The following is an 18724-nucleotide window of genomic DNA, read 5'->3' on the forward strand; positions in this document are numbered from 1 at the left end:
ATTCAGTGGAGCCTTAAATCTAGAGACTGCAATTCAGGAACAAAGACCAGAAATCAGAAAGGAAGAAAGTGCTATAAAAGAGAACCTTTCAATTAGGGTAGAATAAAATAATTTGGAGACATGCCATTGTTTTGAAAACAATTTATATTTGCTCTGTAATTTAGGTCTTTTTTGTTGCTTTGTTTTTGTTTAATCTCTCTTGCCTATGGAGAAGCTAATTGTATCCAAATTTTCTTTAGAGACAGTTAGTGAAAGAAAATACTTGTGTGCAGATTTATATTTAATGAGCTGTAAGAAATAATGAATCCTTAAACCACTTTAATGCCTCATTCAGGGTTAATGTAGGCACATCTGTTGTTCACATTTTATGCACTTACTTCCTGAGCCAAAAAAGCACAATCTTAAGCATGAGTGCTTAAAATTAGGCATGTGCTTAAGTGATTTGCTAAATTGGGGACTTAAAACACCTCCAGTTAGATGAGTGTAGTTTCATTGGACTAACTTTCACCCAAAACAAGAGATGATAAAAATATTGATGGAATGGCTAGGAGTCTCAAATATGCAGGCCTTCAGTATAATAAGTAATTGAGCTGATATCTATTAGCTGAAATCTTTGCTAATGTTGCAGAATTTTTGAGGTTTATCAAAGAAGTTCATTTGTTGGCTGTATATTTCAGTTCATATGTATCCATCTCTAGACACTACAGTAAAACATTATTAATCTTAAAAAAATAAGGGCCTGATACTGCAAACATGTATGCAGGCTTCCTATATCGGTAAGGTCACTCGTATGCATAAATATTTGCTGGAATGGAGCTGAAATCATTAACTCCTTAGTAATTCAGGGTTAACCAAAATTACCCTCCTTGGTTCTCTAACCTCTTCTTATCCCACTCCTTTCTTGAGAGATTGAAAAAAAAAACTGATAGGCCTCAGAACTTGTCCTGAAGGTCAATATGCTTGGGATTCACTGTGCTGTAGAGTTACTGTGGTTTTAGTTAAAGATGCACAGCAAAGGGCTTATTTTTTTAAATGTGCTTATGTTTTTCTTTGCATCTTGATGTGAATGTAAATTTTTTTTAATATGTGGACTGGGGTGGAAAGCTGGCTTTATTTGTAAAATTTACCTTAAATATTAATTTACCTTAATATTAAGGTAAATATCATATTAAGTCTCGTCTTTCCTGATTTTGCTGGAGGAACTCTTGGTGAGTGTTTCGTGTCTTTAACAAAGAGATCCTTTTTCCCAAGTGCTAATTAGATATTCCAGTTAAAGAGCTGTTGACAAAAGAAACAAAAAACTCCCAAAATATTTAAAAACTGTCTGTAAAAATCCTCTCTTCTTATTTTACCTTTCACTCTCTTGACTCTTGGGATGTTGTCATTTCACAAGTTCATCAGTCATTACAGAGTCTTTCCTGGTTACATGAAACCTGAGTTTCTAATGTAAAAAACAAACAGTAATTAATTTTTTTTTTCAAGCCTTCTTTGTACACCTTAAAACCCAAAAAGGTCACCAGTCTATTCTGCAGGCCATCTTCAATAAATATTCACTTTTGCCTGAAGTTAATAGACAATCTACAAAATAGATGGAGGAATAAAACAACTTGATTAGCTACCTGTGGATAGTACTGTAGATTGATTCCTCAAATGGAAATCAGATGCAGTTACCTTACTAAGAAATTGTATTACTACAGAGCAGTTTCTCTTTTAAAACAATGAAAAGAGAAAAAAAGTGGCTAAAGAAAGAAAGAAACTGTATTTTAACTACACAAACTAATATGCATAGAAATGACAATGTATCAATGCCAGTGTGTATTTTTCTGCTGTTTTGGTTGCCTGTGCAAAATATATTTTATTTTTTTGTGACCAAAAGAAGCAAATCTATTCTCTGTGTGTAAATGGATTGTGATGGGGGAAAAAAATCAATGTGTATTCATTCTGTATCCTCTTTACTCTCACAGTTTCTAAGGGCTAAGTCTTTACCTAGACAGCACAACAAAATGATACAGAAATTCTGTCGACTTTATAGCTAGAAGATTAATTGTGATCTATTATTTGGTCCTATTTATTTATATTCACTGTGCCATTTGTGTTTGTAGTTTTTTACAGACAATTAAAAATGAACTTTCTCTGGTCTGGGAGGTTTGCAGTCTATGCTCCTGATCCAAGGCCCACTGTAGCACATGGGACTTTTCCATTGACTTTAGCGGGCTTCAGATCAGATCCTAAATTAGACATAACATAGCAAGGGTTGATCACAAAAAGGTAATGAAGTGGGTGTGGGATGATGGAAGGCATGAATTTGAGTGGTGGTGAGATATTCTAATTGTTACATATTCATCTTGTAAGTTAATTAATATATATATAAAAATTTAAAATTTAGCGTCTTAGAATTTGGGAATCGTGAGAGGAAAATAAATGGAAATAAATTACTTTGAGGATGGGATTAGTGAGTAAGCTTGCATAGTGCACAGGCTCAGACAAAAATTTGAGATTAAAAGATGCTTTACAAGTCTTACTACAGATGCTTGAAAGGATACGGTCAAAGTATTTTCCCCAATAATTAAATTCTCTTTCTTTCACTGTTTCTTTACTGTGGACCTTGCTTTCACCTTAAAATGTTCGAAAATGTTTTTCCTAAAGGTACCTATTTAAGGTAAATTGTTTTATTCCACCAGTGTCCTTTGTAGATGGTATCATAATTTCAATCAACGTGATGTAATTAGGACCATATAACTCCCCATTTGGAAACTTGAACCAGAAGTTAGTTAGCTTTTGCCATTTTCACACACTATTGCATGTGAAAACCATTTTGTCACTGTAGGACTGTGGCATATTTTTATTTTTTAAATTCTTTTTTATTAAAACTTTTTTTAAATAAAGAATTCTGAAGCAGTTGGGTTTTTTGAACATGTGAATCCTCATATAGTGCACTAGAAGTTGTTTCCTACAGCAGTGGTAATTTGGCCACATTGAGACTATATACTAATAGGATACAGAACTATATGAACATACATACAGTATGTAAAAAAAGACTGAAATATATTTGCTATGGGAACTATAATTTTGAACTTTGATTTCTTGTGTTTTTGAATTTTATAAAATAATATTGCCTGAATGTGTTTTTTTTTTTCTGCTTGTTTTTTTTTTTTGTGCTGAGTAGCAAAAAGTGTAAATTGCTTCTTGGAAAATATATAATATCAGTAAAATGTCAAAACCAAATGGTATCTATGCTGAAATTTTTAGTGACTCAAATAAGAAGCTTGAAACCACTACCCTTTTAATTTTAGGCACTCACCAGCACAGACTGACTTCTTTGAAAGTGTATCAAAGCATGCTGATAAAGATGAGGGAATGGATAATTTTACCTATTGTGACAGGGTCGGGTCAGATGGCTACAGAAGAGTAATAGAAGGCAGATATATTAACCCCAGGCTAAGTAGGTCCCTTTTCCCTGGGTAAGGTAACAGGGAAGGTTCCAGAACAATCAGTAACCTTCTGGAGACAATTAAGACAGATAGGCTGATTAGAACATCTGCAGCCAATCAAGAAGCTGCTAGAATCAATTAAGGCAGTCTAATCAGGCACCTGGGTTTTAAAAAGGAGCTCACTTCAGTTTGTGGTGTGTGTGTGAAGAGCTGGGAGCAAGAGGTACTAGGAGCTGAGAGTGAGAACGCGGACTGTTGGCGGAGTACAAGCATTATCAGACACCAGGAGGAAGGTCCTATGGTGAGAATAAAGAAGGTGTTGGGAGGAGGCCATGGGGAAGTAGCCGAGGGAGTTGTAGTTGTCGCACAGCTGTTCCAGGAGATAGCTGCATTCCACAGGGCCCTGATTTGGAACTTGGAGTAGAGGGTGGGCCCAGGTTCCCCCCAAACCTCCCAGTTCTTGGTCAGGCACAGGAGTCGTCGACCTGGACTGTGGGTTCAGAAAAACGGCCAAGCTGAGGGCTGCCGTGAAGCCCCAAGGCGAGCAAATCCACCAATAAGCGCAAGACCCACCAAGGTAGAGGAGGAACTTTGTCACACTATATATATATCTTGTTCTGTTTTCTGTGTGATACGTTATGAGTGGGTTTCAGAGTAGCAGCCGTGTTAGTCTGTATTCGCAAAAAGAAAAGGAGTACTTGTGGCACCTTAAATTTGTTAGTCTCTAAGGTGCCACAAGTACTCCTTTTCTTATTATGAGTGGAAGAGCTGAGAGCCTTGGTGACTGCCCAGCTGGGAGAGGGGAGCCAGGACCCGGGTGCAGCCCGGCTCAGAGCACGGAGTCTGGTGGGTGCAACCCAGCTGGGTGCTTCGGGGCAGCTGGCTTCCAGCTGGAACTCCCCACTCACCCAGCTTTCTTGTCAATTTCATGGGTCTAGCATGGAGCTATGAAATTGACAAGAATGACAACCAACAGCCGATGTAAGTAACCCATAATGTCCACATGGACGTTGCGCCATCCTAATTACACTGACATAAGCCCCATGCCTCTTGTGGAGGTGGAGTTATTATGTCAGTGTTGTATGGGAGCAAGGCTGTAGTGTGTACACTGATGTAATTAGGCTGACATAAGCTGTCTTATGTTGACCTAATGCTGTAGTGTAGACCAAGCCATAGATATAGAACATTATATTGCTGAACTTTTTTAAGCTGAATTGCACGTTGCCTTTAAATATGACTAATATCTGCTTAGTCATCTAAAATAATAGTTGAGTGCCTCCAGTGATCTGCAAACTGTTACTGGTGGTTACATGATGGTGGTTATCTTCTTTATTTCTAGCTGCTAGATTGCATTAAATAAACCCTAAAAATACATCAAATTCTTTCTCAATGTTACGTTTCTATATACACATTTGCCATAATTGTTATAGGGATGTTGTGTTGTTCTGACAGGGAGACGAGGAGATCTGTACATCACAACTAAGAGGGGAGGTATTTATAAGACAGTCTCTAAGATGCAGTCCGTACTATGAATAAGTTTGAGAACCCCTGATCTTACAGACTTTTGCTTAATTGTATCTGTCTTTGTTTGTAAGTCATCTTACAAAATGACAGTTTTGTACTTAACTAAAGACATAGTTTATGTTGCAGTATTTTAGAATCATGTACAGTTTAAAAATTTTGAGAGGTTTTTAATGGCCTTAACAGAGTTGTAGCATGGGAATCCAGGGTCCTTTATTTATTCACTAGCCAGATGTAGTGAAGAAGCCAGAGTATGTGCTTCCAGAGACTTCACACTCATGAAATCAACCATGACTTGGTGAAACCCCTCTCTAAGAAGGAAAAGGATTTAGTTTTCACATTAGCTGACATCTGGCCTGCTCTGAGGAGAGTTTTTTGAGCCATGCAGTATGTGTGGTTATGTTGTAATATGGGCTGCTGTCCAGTATGGCTGAAGCAGAATCACCAGGCTCCTTTCAGTCATGCTGCAGGTTAGTTTTGAACTTGCATTTCAGAAACAAAAGACCAGTTCTGTAATACTCTTACATATTGTTAATCTCCAGGCAGTCTTTTATTTCCCATTGAGGTTTATAAATTAATTTATAAATGTAAAACCAGACTTTTTATTATATTCATAAGGATTAGTAGCATATTATCAATGTTTGTTGTATTATTTAGTAAAGCTGTGTGCATGTATTAAGAATTAAGAATTTATTGTGTTGATCGTTTTGGGAGACAACTAGGTAATGTAGCTCACAAATCATATCAATCTTTCCAGTTTTTTTTCTTTGTGCAGGTTACCTTCTCTTGATGCTTTGCTTCCTTATGATTATTATCATGGACACAGTGTGATACAGTAAACATAAGTATATTCTCTGCTCCTTGAAGTCTTTAAACCACGATTTGAGGACTTCAGTAGCTCAGACGTAGGTGAGAGGTTTTTCGTAGGAGTGGATGGGTGAGATTCTGTGGCCTGCGTTGTGCAGGAGGTTGGATTAGATAATCATAATGGTCCCTTCTGACCTTAGTATCTATGAACAATAAGATTTAATTTTAATGACCTTCTATATGCTGGGCTTCCTATTATGGAAATGTGCAGTTCTTTTGAACACCTGCACACAAAGGCCACATTCTGTTAACTGCCTTGTAAGTGTAGTATCTTGCATAACAATATTTCTTTAAAGGTGTTGCATCAATAAAAAGATTTAAGTAATATTTTTGTAGCAATTTACTAATAGTGATTTTCAACATTTTTTCACTTGCGGATCCCTAAAAAATTTCAATTGGAGGTGCAGATCCATTTGGAAATCTTAGACATAGTCTGTGGACCCTCAGGGGTCCACAAACCACAGGTTGAAAACCAATGGATTAATACATTCTGACCTGTTTATGGCTACAATATATTTGTTGTTCCAAAGAGCCCAGAAACATTTTCTTACCTTTGTTATCCCACATTAGTTTTTAAATGAGGATTATGTGAGTTGCCAATTTTGAGACTCGTATTTCAATTTTAAAATTGTGATTTAGGTAATTTTGTTTGTGTCCAAGGAATTTTAGAGTTCCCAAACAAATCTATGGAATATCTAAAATCCTATGAAAAAATGTGAATTTGAGCGGTAAATCTGCTGTCTAACTCAAACATGTACAATTCTGTCAGTTTGGGGGGTTGATACTGCAATGGGTAGTGTACAGATGAACCCTTTACCTGTGGATAAGTTTGGCTTCTATGTATTGAAGTTATTAGGGCTCCTTTTTGCGTGCAAGCATCTGCTGATTGCAAGATTAAGGGTTTAGAATGTAGTCTCTGTTGGAAAGGGACTCTCTCTTTCCCTTGTACTGCAGAGAACACTATCAGCACTCAAAATATGTTTGAATGCCAATTTGGACTGTAAACCTGATAACTTCACATAATGGGAACAGCACCACTATTTTGTCAGATAGTACCATGTTTGCAGCAAAATAGCAGTTTTTGCCTATGGGGACTTGCTTAATTTTTTAAGAAACTAGCAAAAAACATTGAGGTGATTTTGGAAAATGTTTTGAGAGTTCAATAAACAAAATAAGCATGTTTTACCACTAATTTTGTTGGCAATGAGAATTTTTTTGCCCTACTTTTCATTAGAAAAAATGTTTTTCACTTTTCATTAGAAAATGTTTGAGAACCACAGGTCTAAGCCTTTTTAATCCTAAACATTTAAAACCGAATCTTGAAGATTTTCTCCTAACCTGTCTCTCTCTCCTAACCCCAGTAATAGCCCATTTTGACTCACTAGAGTGAGTATAAAGAACATTTTAAACCACCAGAATGAAAAATCTGTTTTCCTTCCAGGAAAGAAAGATAGATACCTGGGTTCTATATACTTTAGTAACCCCAAAGTTATGTTTGTTTGTTTGTTTGTTTATGATGGAGTTCTGTCTATTGTATCTATGAATTGCATTAGAGTGTTTTGGAGCAGGTTCCCACTACTCAAATAGGCCAAATCAAGAAATTTACTGCCAATTAAGCACAGGATGTTTGAGATTTTTAGTGATGTTCTCCGGATGACCTGGGTTTTTTTTATGATCATCTTGACTTTTTCATTAAACTACAATTGTAATTGAGTTGACTCAGTTAATGAAACACTGACCTTTCACCCTGGATAACACACCCAAGCCAAAGTCTTAAGTGAAATGAGTTTTAAGGCCTTTGCTTTTGTGCAGTGGACAAATAGCATTCTATATAATGCTAGAGAACTTGCTTACAGTAATTAAGTATGAATGCTATTTTTATCGCAACAAGGATGTCTTTGGCTAAACCACTCTGAAGATGCATTAACTCACACATTGGAAAAGATAATTTCTGAATGATGGACCAAAAAAAGAGCCTCAGCTATGTATTTCTGCATAGCAACTGCACCTTCATTGAGAGGTTCAGTTGCCTTGATTTTTGTGGGGGGGACTTTTTTTTCTTTGATTCCTACATTGTTTGTGAATTGGCATTTTGAACTGTCCAGCTCTGCCTTACCAGTCTTCTGTATATTTGTCATTCTCAAGAGGTGTTTGTTCCAGTCAAATCTGTTTTGATTAGACATAGACAGCGGTATGCAGAGATACGAAGATGCACAATTTTTTAGCAAACTGAGAGTGCAGCAAAATTAAAATTTCTAGAATTTTAGGCTTAGGCCACTAGACTAGTCCGCTTTGCTTGATTTGTGAGGAAATTCTGCAATCCAAGAGGTTTGGTTCCTAAAATTTTCCAATTTGTTTAGATGAGACTTTACAAATGAGTGTGTACCATGTACCATAAACATTAATATACTGTGAAAGTAGTAGAAGAGAAAATTAGAGGAGAGGACAGAGAATGAAAATGATAGGAACCCTAGCTGGGAAATTATTAGAAAATAGCAGCTAAATAGGAAAGAAGAGGTATAAAGAAAATGACGTAATGGGTGAAACACAATGTCGTGTCCACCTGTTCAAAATTATCCTTGGATTATACACTTTTTGGTGCAAGGATAATTTTTTTTATTGTTTTTGTACAGTGACAGCACAAGGGGGCTGGGACTGTTAGGCCCCTACTGTAATACAAATAAATAATAAAAGAGCAGAGTGCTACTTGGGAGAAATATAGGGCATTTCCCATGTGTATGTGTTGTCCAAAATAGTGCCGCTGGGAAATGAAAATAGAAAGAATAAACTGCTTAGTATTTATTATATTTCCCCATTTGTTTTTCAGTTTCTATGTGGAAAAAGTTTATTTTGAGAGGAGAGGGATTAATATTCTATTTTTCTCATAACACAGTACATCTCTACCCTACATCTCTTGTCTCTATCAATACTCCTGCTTGTACTTTTACCTGCCAGTCCTTGCTTACAGACAGCCCCCCTACCTGAAGCAAATACTCACCAGCAACCACACAACAGAACCACTAACCCAGGAACCTATCCTTGCAACAAAGCCCGTTGCCAACTTTGTCCACACATCTATTCAGGGGACACCATCATAGGGCCTAATCACATCAGCCACACTATCAGAGGCTCGTTCACCTGCGCATCTACCAATGTGATATATGCCATCATGTGCCAGCAATGCCCCTCTGCCATGTACATTGGTCAAACTGGACAGTCTCTACGTAAAAGAATGAATGGACACAAATCAGACATCAAGAATTATAACATTCAAAAACCAGTCGGAGAACACTTCAGTCTCTCCGATCACTCGATTACAGACCTGAGAGTGGCTATCCTTCAACAAAAAAATACAGACTAACACAGCTGCTACTCTGAAACCTGTCTCTTTTTTAACTAATTACATGTACATGTGTGTGAGTACATGTGCGCACACACACACGTAACTTTTATATAGCATTCTTGTAGCAAGAATAATTTGGTTATTGTCAGGGATCAGATCGGTGGTAGTAAAGTAGCAAGCTGTCACCCAAGTTCCACCAATAGTCCCAGAGTAGTTGGGTGTTTTTGTTGTTAAGATGATTAGCAGAGTGTGTCAGGTTGCCTTTAATCTGTCAAAACTTCTTGTTTGATATAGAATTCAGAGGGAATAATAAGGAAAAAAATAAGTATAGTCTCTTTTTAAAAAAAGACCAAGCTGGATCAGCCTGACTCCTCCAGCCTAACTGGACAACAAGAAGTGAAAGTGGACTGAAAAACAGCTATTGTGGCTAGACCTTCAAAAGGCATGTTTAAGTTATGAAAGATGTGCAGAAAAACTGAAACCTACACATTTTGTACAGTGCCGACTCCCCTAACCGGCCTTCCATACAGTTTTGGAAACCTGATGTGGCGTTCAGGCCAAAAAGTTTGCCCGCCCCTTGTCTAGTTCAATATCCTGTTTCTGACAGTGGCTAGTACCAGATGCTGCAGAGGAAGGTGCAAGAAACCATAGAGTGGACAATTACAGAATAACTGGTCTTTGGGGGTAGTTTCTTCCTTATTCCTGTCATTTTGCGGTTTGCTAAAGCCTTGAAGCATGAGGATTTATCACTGCTTAAAATGTTTTTAGCTATGTAATGTAGCTGAATGTTCTCAATATCCATATACGTATGTAATCCAATGATCAATTCTGCCTCAGCTCTAGGCTCCAATGATATTTTGCAGAGACATTTTGGGGCGGGGGAAGTCTGTTCTTGAGCGATGTCTAATTTGATGACAAGCTAGTTACCTTAAAAAAACCTGAGAAGTGTAACGCTGCTGTGACTTAAGAAATGAAGAAGGATGTAATCAGTGTTGAAGGGGAGAGGCTGACTGATAGGTTACCCAGGGAAAAGGGTTAGAGGGGAAAAAAGGACAAGTTGACCCGTGAGGATGTGTTTTTCATAAATGTAAAATATTGCTTCCTTACTGTAGTGACACATTGTACCCACCTAGGTTAATTTTTCAAAGCATAATAATAATTAGTGGTGATTTGTGGTTTGCCATTGAAGTTTATGGCTTTGTGGTATGTATGAATGAGGGTAGGTGAATGTGTATGTTGTGATGTGACTGAGTTGTTGGGGTTGAATAAGGAGTAGGTGATGTGATGAGGGGCTGTGTTGGTTTGAGGTTATTGGGTGGGTGGTTGGTTGTGTTGATTTGTGTGTAGATTTGTGTTGAGTTGTATCTGGGAGGGTTGAACTGGAGGTCTGTATTGATTTGTGCAGGTGGTGAATGAGGGGTGCATGCTGCTGTGAGGAGCTGTGTGTGTTTTGGGGTTGTGTGCATGTGGTTGTGGAGTTGTGTGGGTGGCTGTGTTGATTTGTTTTGGTGTGGGTGTTGTGTTGAATTGTATGAGTGGCAAATCAACCTTTGAAGATCTGTGGCAGTTGGACCAAATAATCCACCATCTGTGCAGTCTCCCTCATATTACTGACCATTAGAGCCAATAAATAGTTGATTGCAAATTAGCTGTAAAGTTGCGTTACTTCTGTTATCAAATTGGTCTAGTACTCTTGGCATAGATAAGAGTTTTACTGTTTTGTTATATATAGATAATAATACTCAGCTCTTACCGCGCTTTTCATAAGTAGATCTCAAAGCATTTTACAAAGTAAGATTATGTATGTTATGTGGACATTTTGTTTTAACCTAATCTTCTCTTTCTACTTAATAAGGAAATTGACCAAGAGTGGCTGGAGTAGGTGTTTGTAGCACAGTGAAAGCATCCGTGGTGTTGACATTTAAATTGACTGACTTAGATTTCAGAGTTAACACCCCATTGAAAAAAATGCGAGCAGTCTACTCCTCTGAGACATGGTTTCAGTCTACAGGATTGGCCTAATATCACTGATCTGGATTATGTTTGAAGCGTGTTTTTTTTTTTTTTTAAAGAGTTGAAAGCTAAATTTATTTTAATTGAAAACATAAATTCTGAAGAATCTGTAGGAGGCCTAGACATAGGAGGCCTGAGCAGAAACTTCAAAAGGCTCAACCTGAAGAGGACTAGAGAAGGCCTAAGAAAGTGTTGAGTGTTCCCACATCTGCTTTGGCTGTGCCTTCCAGAGGGGGCAAATGGACAGCACTGCACTGAGAAGAGGAGGGCTGTCTACAGAGTCTGGCACTGTGAAACAGATAAAACTAAGCCTGGAAGGATAAAATTGATAGAATTATTGTGAAACTCTGCAGCCCAGGGGAGAAACTCTGTGCTTTGGAGGGCTAAAAGATCAGTTTGTTGATGATACTATTAATAGTAATTTATAAAGCTATTAAATATGGGTCAGTTTGTGAGTGCATAAACCCGTCAAGTACAGGCTCATGGATGAAGTCTGAAATAAAACCAGGGCCAGTCCCAGTCACAGCTTCATAAACCAGTAGGGCTAATTTAAACTAAATCTGCCACTTTATAGGCAGCTAATGCAAAGAATACACAGCAGACAGATTATGATCATGATCGCTCAATTGCAATTAGCAATCATGCTGCTGCATTCTGTAAATGGGTTATCAGGGAGGCTGATCACCATCGGTAGACGGAATTACAATATCGAGCCTGGAGGTCATGAGGGCATGCGTTGCTGTGGTCAGAAGATAAGGGTGCAGTCTATCAAAATTGCCTAGCTAAAAACCCATTTCCAGACCATGTCCAGATATAGTTCTCCTTGAATAGGGCATGGTCAAAAGTGATGCCAAGATTTTTAACCTGACTCACATTTTTGGAACTAATCCTCTCAGTTACAGGAGGCATGAGGGTTATCTGTTATGTTTTTATAAACCAACCATGAGAAGGGGAATGTTATTTAAAGCAGAAGGAGTGTGTGTATTCATTGGAGAGTCAGAGGGTAAACTGTGGTCTGGATGACTGAAAGCCAGTATGAGGTCACTAAAAAGAAAAGGAGTACTTGTGGCACCTTAGAGACTAACAAATTCTCTTTGCAGACTCCCTTTGCAGTCTTAATTCAATTCCTTAGTCATCTGCAGATGTTGCTGCTGTTTGATTCAACCCTTCAGCTGGCTGTTTTGGCCCCACAGCCTTATCAGTCCTGGGGAAGAGAAACCTGGAAGAAGACAAAGCATATTTACATTAGAGAGACAAGTTGAGTGTGGCAATATCTTTTATTGGACCAACTTCTGTTGGTGAAAGACACTGTTGGTGCAGTAAAAGATATTACCTCGCTCAGCTTGTCTCTGTAATATCCTGGAACCAACACGGCTACAACTACACTGCAAAAGTTCTGTTTTATAGGTTTTGGAAGACATGTTCTTAGAAGAGATTTTTGTGTGTGTGTTCATCATATATGAAACCTTTGTGTATGTGTATATATCTGTGTCTGTAATTGGTGGTGATGATAGTGGGTGGTTGATGTTGATAGTTGGGAGATGATCTGCCTAGATAATGTGGGTCAATAGGAAGTTTAATAGACAGACTATTAGAATCTCCTCGTATGACATTTAAAAATCCTATGATTTAGCATGTTAATTCAGGGCCAAATTCTGCATTCCTTATGTAGATATAACTACTGTGGATATCAGCAAGAGTGTTATCTGAATAGTTATTGCAGGAGTAGGCTCTCAGAATTTTATTTTTATGTAATAATTACAGTATGTAGGTGTTACTGTAGGGATCATCCAAAATGTGTGTTATGTTGGATTAAGAATTCATATCTTTGGCATGAATTTTAGAGTAATGCGAAAGAAGATATTTAGTGCATAAATTACACCGGGTTATAAGGGTTATTCATCAATCTGTTTTATTAAGCTAGTAAACCTAAAGCAACCATATGGGGACACATGGGCCCCATGGACATTGGGTCCAGAAAAAAAGATTAAATTCACAATAAATTATTTATAGATAGGATAACATTAATATATTGATATATATATGGATAACATGTTGGTTAAAAGGCTTGTGAATTGCTAGAGGTCATACTAAGAAATTAGTTCTTTTCCCCCTCTTATCTGGACAGTTTTTAAAAAGAGTGAGATTATGAGCTAAACTGAAATATTTGAGTCTAAATCATAAACACACTTTACCTGTTACATTATTTGAATAGTTAAAAAAAAAAGTCACAGAATATTGGATTTGTATTTTAATGCACATAAATAATTTGAAACAATTATTACTTTTGCTTCCTCCCTTTAAGGAGGTAAAATGCATTACGTAAAATTTTGACTACAAGGTAAACTGATTCATAATAATTGTAGATTTAATTTATACCTAGAATATGCTCTGTGTTATTTCTTATCTTTGTAACATTTTGCCACAGGTAAAATACAACATAATTAGAAGGGGATGTACATTGGGGGTGTGGGGGGGGGGAAGAGGAGATACAGGGGAGAATGATTTCGCCCTCCTTCCTCCCCCCCCTTGCCCAAGCAACAGTTGAAGAGGGAGGCTTGTGTTCTAGGGGGCATGTTTCCAGAAGAGAAATGGAAAATGTTAAGTCTCCTGGAGGCCAATGTAGTTCAAAGTTTGTTAATCGCTTTCTGAGACTCGCTTTTGTGGTTTTAGGGATTTTATGGCTTTTTTGGTATGGATGGAAAAGAGGAGTCATCATTTCTTCTCTAACCTATGCAAATAATCTTCAGGAACTATGATCACTGTAAAATGGTACAGTATATGGTGGTATTTCTCTGCAAGATTAAAGACTGGTGGCAACTGAAGTATGTGTGTCTATCTTTGTTGGTTTGTTTATATTTTTGCTATTCATTTTTGTGTGGTTTTTCTTCCACTTCAGTTTCTTTTTAGTGACAGGAGGTTGGAGCAACCATGTATGGGGTTTCCCTGCACTCCAACCCAGGTGTATAATAAAGAAAGCCAAAGACATTTCCTCAGGAAGTGGGCTGATCTGGGTGGAAGTGAGTGGGCTTTCACCCATTTCTTAATTTTTAGCCTGCACCTCATCCCTGATATGTCCCATTTCCTTCTCTCTCTTCAGGCAGTTTCACACGCTCCGTGGGGGTATACCACATCATCTCTGCAGCCAGCAGAGATAATATGCCTTTTTTAAAAGCAGCATCATTTATGCAGCCAGCTTTTGGCAGAATTGCAGAAGAGGCAATGATTGCCTAATTATTGCACAGATGAAGAGTGCCATCTCTTTAATCACTCCCACATCTGATCTATGCATATAGTTCAGTGTTGTACTACTAAATGGCATTGTACTGCCTACTGGGTTGGGTTAAAGCACCAAACTACGTCATTGCATTGCCTGGCTTTATTGCTTCAGGCAAAGATCTAGGTCTGAAGTTAAGTTTTTAGTAGAAAATCTTCTTATTTTTGTCCTCAGAGCAAATATTTTTATTTTTTTGAAGCTATTACTAATGTTACAATATTTGTTCAGATCTTTGGGATCATCTATGTGTGTCATAACTTAAAGTGATGATGTAGTCTTTTAGTGTTCTCTAGGTAAATGTTTTTAATTCACAATTCATGTAGTTTCAGCAATTTAAAGACCTAAGGTAATGACTGAACTCGTATAAAAGGGAGGGGAGTGAAGAGTGTTAAATTAGGCTGTTACTTATGATAAGAAGGTTAAAGCAAATATTTGGACGGTAGATCTATTTTCGGTTTTTTTGTTGGCTATTCTGTATTTCAAAAACATTTTCTTGAGTTTAAAAGAGCAATATTTAAAGTATCCACTTTTCTAGCCATTTGTGCACATTAAAAATAACTTGCTATTCATGTTTAGTGGTTTTTCTTGTTGGACGATGTAGGAGAACTTGCCACAACACATGTAACAGATTATAAGAAGACTGCAAATATAATAATTACAGCATGACCAGACTGCGTTGGCAGATACTAGAATATAGAAAATTCTTTAATCATAGTGCTTCCCATAATGTGGGTGGTCACAGTCTGCAGACATTTCAGTCAATGCATTCCCCATGCAACAGTGATTGTAAAACAGAACTGAAGTAAACAGCATTCCACAGGCTTTTCAGGGTTTTATTTTGAGAAAGTAGAGCTTTTCTGCTGGGTTGCTTTTTTCCCCTCTCTTTATTTGGGCTGCTTGCTTTTGTCAATCATAACCCCACAAGACAAGCTTTTGTGCTCTCTTTGACAAAACTGGTTCTCTGTAGTAAACAAAGCATATAGTATACTTTACAGATTTTTCAAAATGTGTGCTCTTTCCTTTAAAAAGATGCATATGGTTTAAAAACTATTAATATGTTGTTTGGGTGGTTGTGTTTTTTTTTTATCAGTAGGAACCAGTATCTGGTAGTAAATTGTAGTATGTGTAATTTAATCTTTAATTTTTCTTTAATCCTTATCTTTTTTTCCTTGTTTTTTGCCCTCCCAATTTGTTTTCTTTGATTTGCATAGTTCTACTGTTTCTCTTAAAAAAAAAAAAAAAAAAAAAAAAAAAAAAAAAAAAAAAAGTTTTACTACCACTCTTAATCATTAGCAAAGTGTGACCATGGTTGCTGGAGGGGCCGCACTGAGAATGCTCATTTAGGGCAAACTGCAAAGAATAGGGCAGACGATCCCCCAAATTGTTGGTTTATTCTAATAATTACATTCACCAAGCCAGTAACAAAATAGCTTCTGTAATACCTTATTGGTTATCAAGAAGCTAAAATACAATTCCCCTTAAGCAATCCATCTAGAACAGTGCTTCTCAAAGTGGTGGTCCGCGGACTGGTGCCAGTCCACGAACCATCAGCTGCCAGTCTGAGCGCACATTGGAAAAAAAATTGACGGTCCCCCAGATCAGATAGCTTGAGAAGCACTGATCTAGAAGATAATAAGGTGATAAGTAACAGGCAGCATGTATTTGTCAAGAACAAATCGTGTCAAACCAACCTGATAGCTTTCTTTGAGTAACAAGCCTTGTGTATAGGGGGGAAGCCATAGACATGGTATATCTTGACTGCAGTAGAGCTTTTAGAGTAGCAGCCGTGTTAGTCTATATTCGCAAAAAGAAAAGGAGTACTTGTGGCACCTTAGAGACTAACAAATTTATTAGAGCATAAGCTTTCGTGAGCTACAGCTCATGCATCCGATGAAGTGAGCTGTAGCTCACGAAAGCTTATGCTCTAATAAATTTGTTAGTCTCTAAGGTGCCACAAGTACTCCTTTTCTTTTAGTAGAGCTTTTGATACTGTCTCGCATGACCTTGTAAACAAACTTAGATGATGCAATCTAGATGGAGCTACTATACGGTGGGTGCAAAACTGGTTGGAAAACCATTTTCAGAGAGTAATCATCAGTGGTTCACAGTCATGCTGGAAGGACATAACGAGTAGGTCCGGTTCTGTTCAGTATCTTCATCAATGATTTAGATAATGGCAAGAGAGTACACTTATAAAGTTTGTGGACGATACCAAGCTGGGAGTGGTTTCAAATGCTTTGGAGGATAGGATTGAAATTAAAATGATCTGGACAAACTGGAGAAATGGTCTGAAGTAAATAGGATGAAATTCAATAAGGACAAATGCAAAGTACACCATTTAGGAAGGAACAATTGCACACATCCAAAACCAGATAATACTTAATCTTGCCATGAGTGGACTAGATGACCTCTCAAGGTCCCTTCCAATCCTTTGATTCTATAATGACAGGAGAAAAGGGAATATAATATATGTTTTCTTGGAAAAAAAAAATTCTTTACTTTTTGATTGGATAATTGATGGTTAAAAGTGAGACCATCTTCAAATCTTGATGAAAACAGAAAACAAAAGACTTAAGAGAGATGCATACACATTTAAGATCAGATATCACTAATGATATCAGGGTTGTATACTGCAGTAAGTATAGACCTGATGCAGTTTACTCCCTCTCCAGACAATGGGGAGACAGAGAAGGAACCAACCCCTGCTGCTTCAGAGGCAGTGACATGTTCCTTATTCTTTGGAGACTGAGGCTATGTCTACACTAGCTCCCATTGGCATAGAGCGACTACTCAGGAGACCTTACAGTGGTGCAGCTGCAGCGGTACAGCTGTGCCACTGTATGGTCTCTAGTGTAGATATAGCATGATCTAGTTCTAAATTGATAGTATGGTACAGTCATTAACACATGGAGACTCTTTAGTGGTATATGTGAAACAAGTTGGTGGTCTCGGTAACCAATTCCTGGTGGCTGGGTGTCCACGTCATTAAACATTTGTCACAGTTGATACTAATTGGAAACATGGTTGGGCGTCTCAGTAAAGAGGCCAAAAAAAAATTAAATAGGCATGGAGATTGACCTATACTCTAATCCCTAGAGATGGTCCTGCAGGGTGGAAACATTTATACAAGGCAGTATAAGGAATATGCTGCTATCTGTGATGTGCCTGTTCCATGCGTAAAGGACTTTGTTATCCAGGGCTGTCAATATTGTTCATTTTAGGAAAATTAAGAAATATCTGACATTTTTCTGATCATATTTGAACTTTGCAAACATGAAATTTATTAATATAGACATTTTAGCCTGACTGAGGTATGTATTTCAACAGAGACACTGTATATTATACTATGAAGGGTTTTTCTACTACAGTTTAATTTTCTACCTGCCTCACATTACTATACTTAAATCTCTGGGAAAACTGTTATTATATAGTATATGGTTTAAGTTTTAGGTTTGTATATGATTTGTATTAATACTGGAATTCACAGTGGGAGCTGAGATTATTTTCCTCTATAATTTTCTTTTAAAATGTAAATATTTGTATATGCAAGTGTGATCACAAGACTATATTTAGCACATATCTACCACGCGTCAGCAGAAAAATCCATCAGAGTTAGAGTATGTCATCAAAATGTATTGGTAAAATAGAACAGATAAGAACAAGTAAGAGCATATGAAACCAGGGGTTTTCAAACTGCATTACACCGTGGCTTCCTTCACGAACCCAGGAGTGGGGACCAAAGCCTGAGCCTGCCCAAGTCCCACCGCCCCGGGTGGGGTGGGGGGCAAAGCTAAAGCCCGAGCCCCACTGCCCCAGGTGGTGAGGCTAAAGCCCAAGCTTAAGGGCTTCAGCCCCGGGCTGGGGGCTTGTAACCTGAGCCCTGCTACCCAGGGCTGAAGCCAAAGCTTCATCTAGGGTGGTGGGGCTCGGGCTTCGGTCCCGGGCCCCAGCCAGTCTCACACCAGCTTTGGGGACCCCATTAAAACGAGGTCACGACCCACAGTTTGAGAACCACTGTGTGAAGAAGATGAAGTAAGAAAGGATACAGCCATGGGTAGGAGAATGTATATAAGGAGCGAGGGCGGTGTGGATACTAGTCTAATAGGTTATACTGGCTGTAGAATGACTGTGCCTAATAGGGTACAAAATGTGAGCGAGTCCAAACAGCAAAAATTAAGATGTTTGTACACCAATGCGAGGAGCCTAGGTAACAAAATGGAGGAACTAGAGCTACTGGTGCAGGAAGTGAAACCAGATATTATAGGGATAACA

At 37.9% G+C, this 18724-nt stretch overlaps 1 protein-coding gene across 14 annotated transcripts in view; it reads left to right on the plus strand.

The window, feature by feature from the left end:
- FANCC (FA complementation group C) overlaps positions 1 to 18724 on the plus strand; it is a 137733-nt gene that overhangs the window by 39808 nt on the left and 79201 nt on the right. The gene's annotated exons all lie outside the window — the stretch shown is intronic.

The sequence above is a fragment of the Dermochelys coriacea genome, chromosome 5 (assembly GCF_009764565.3).
Source record: "Dermochelys coriacea isolate rDerCor1 chromosome 5, rDerCor1.pri.v4, whole genome shotgun sequence".
Lineage (NCBI taxonomy): Eukaryota > Metazoa > Chordata > Testudines > Dermochelyidae > Dermochelys > Dermochelys coriacea.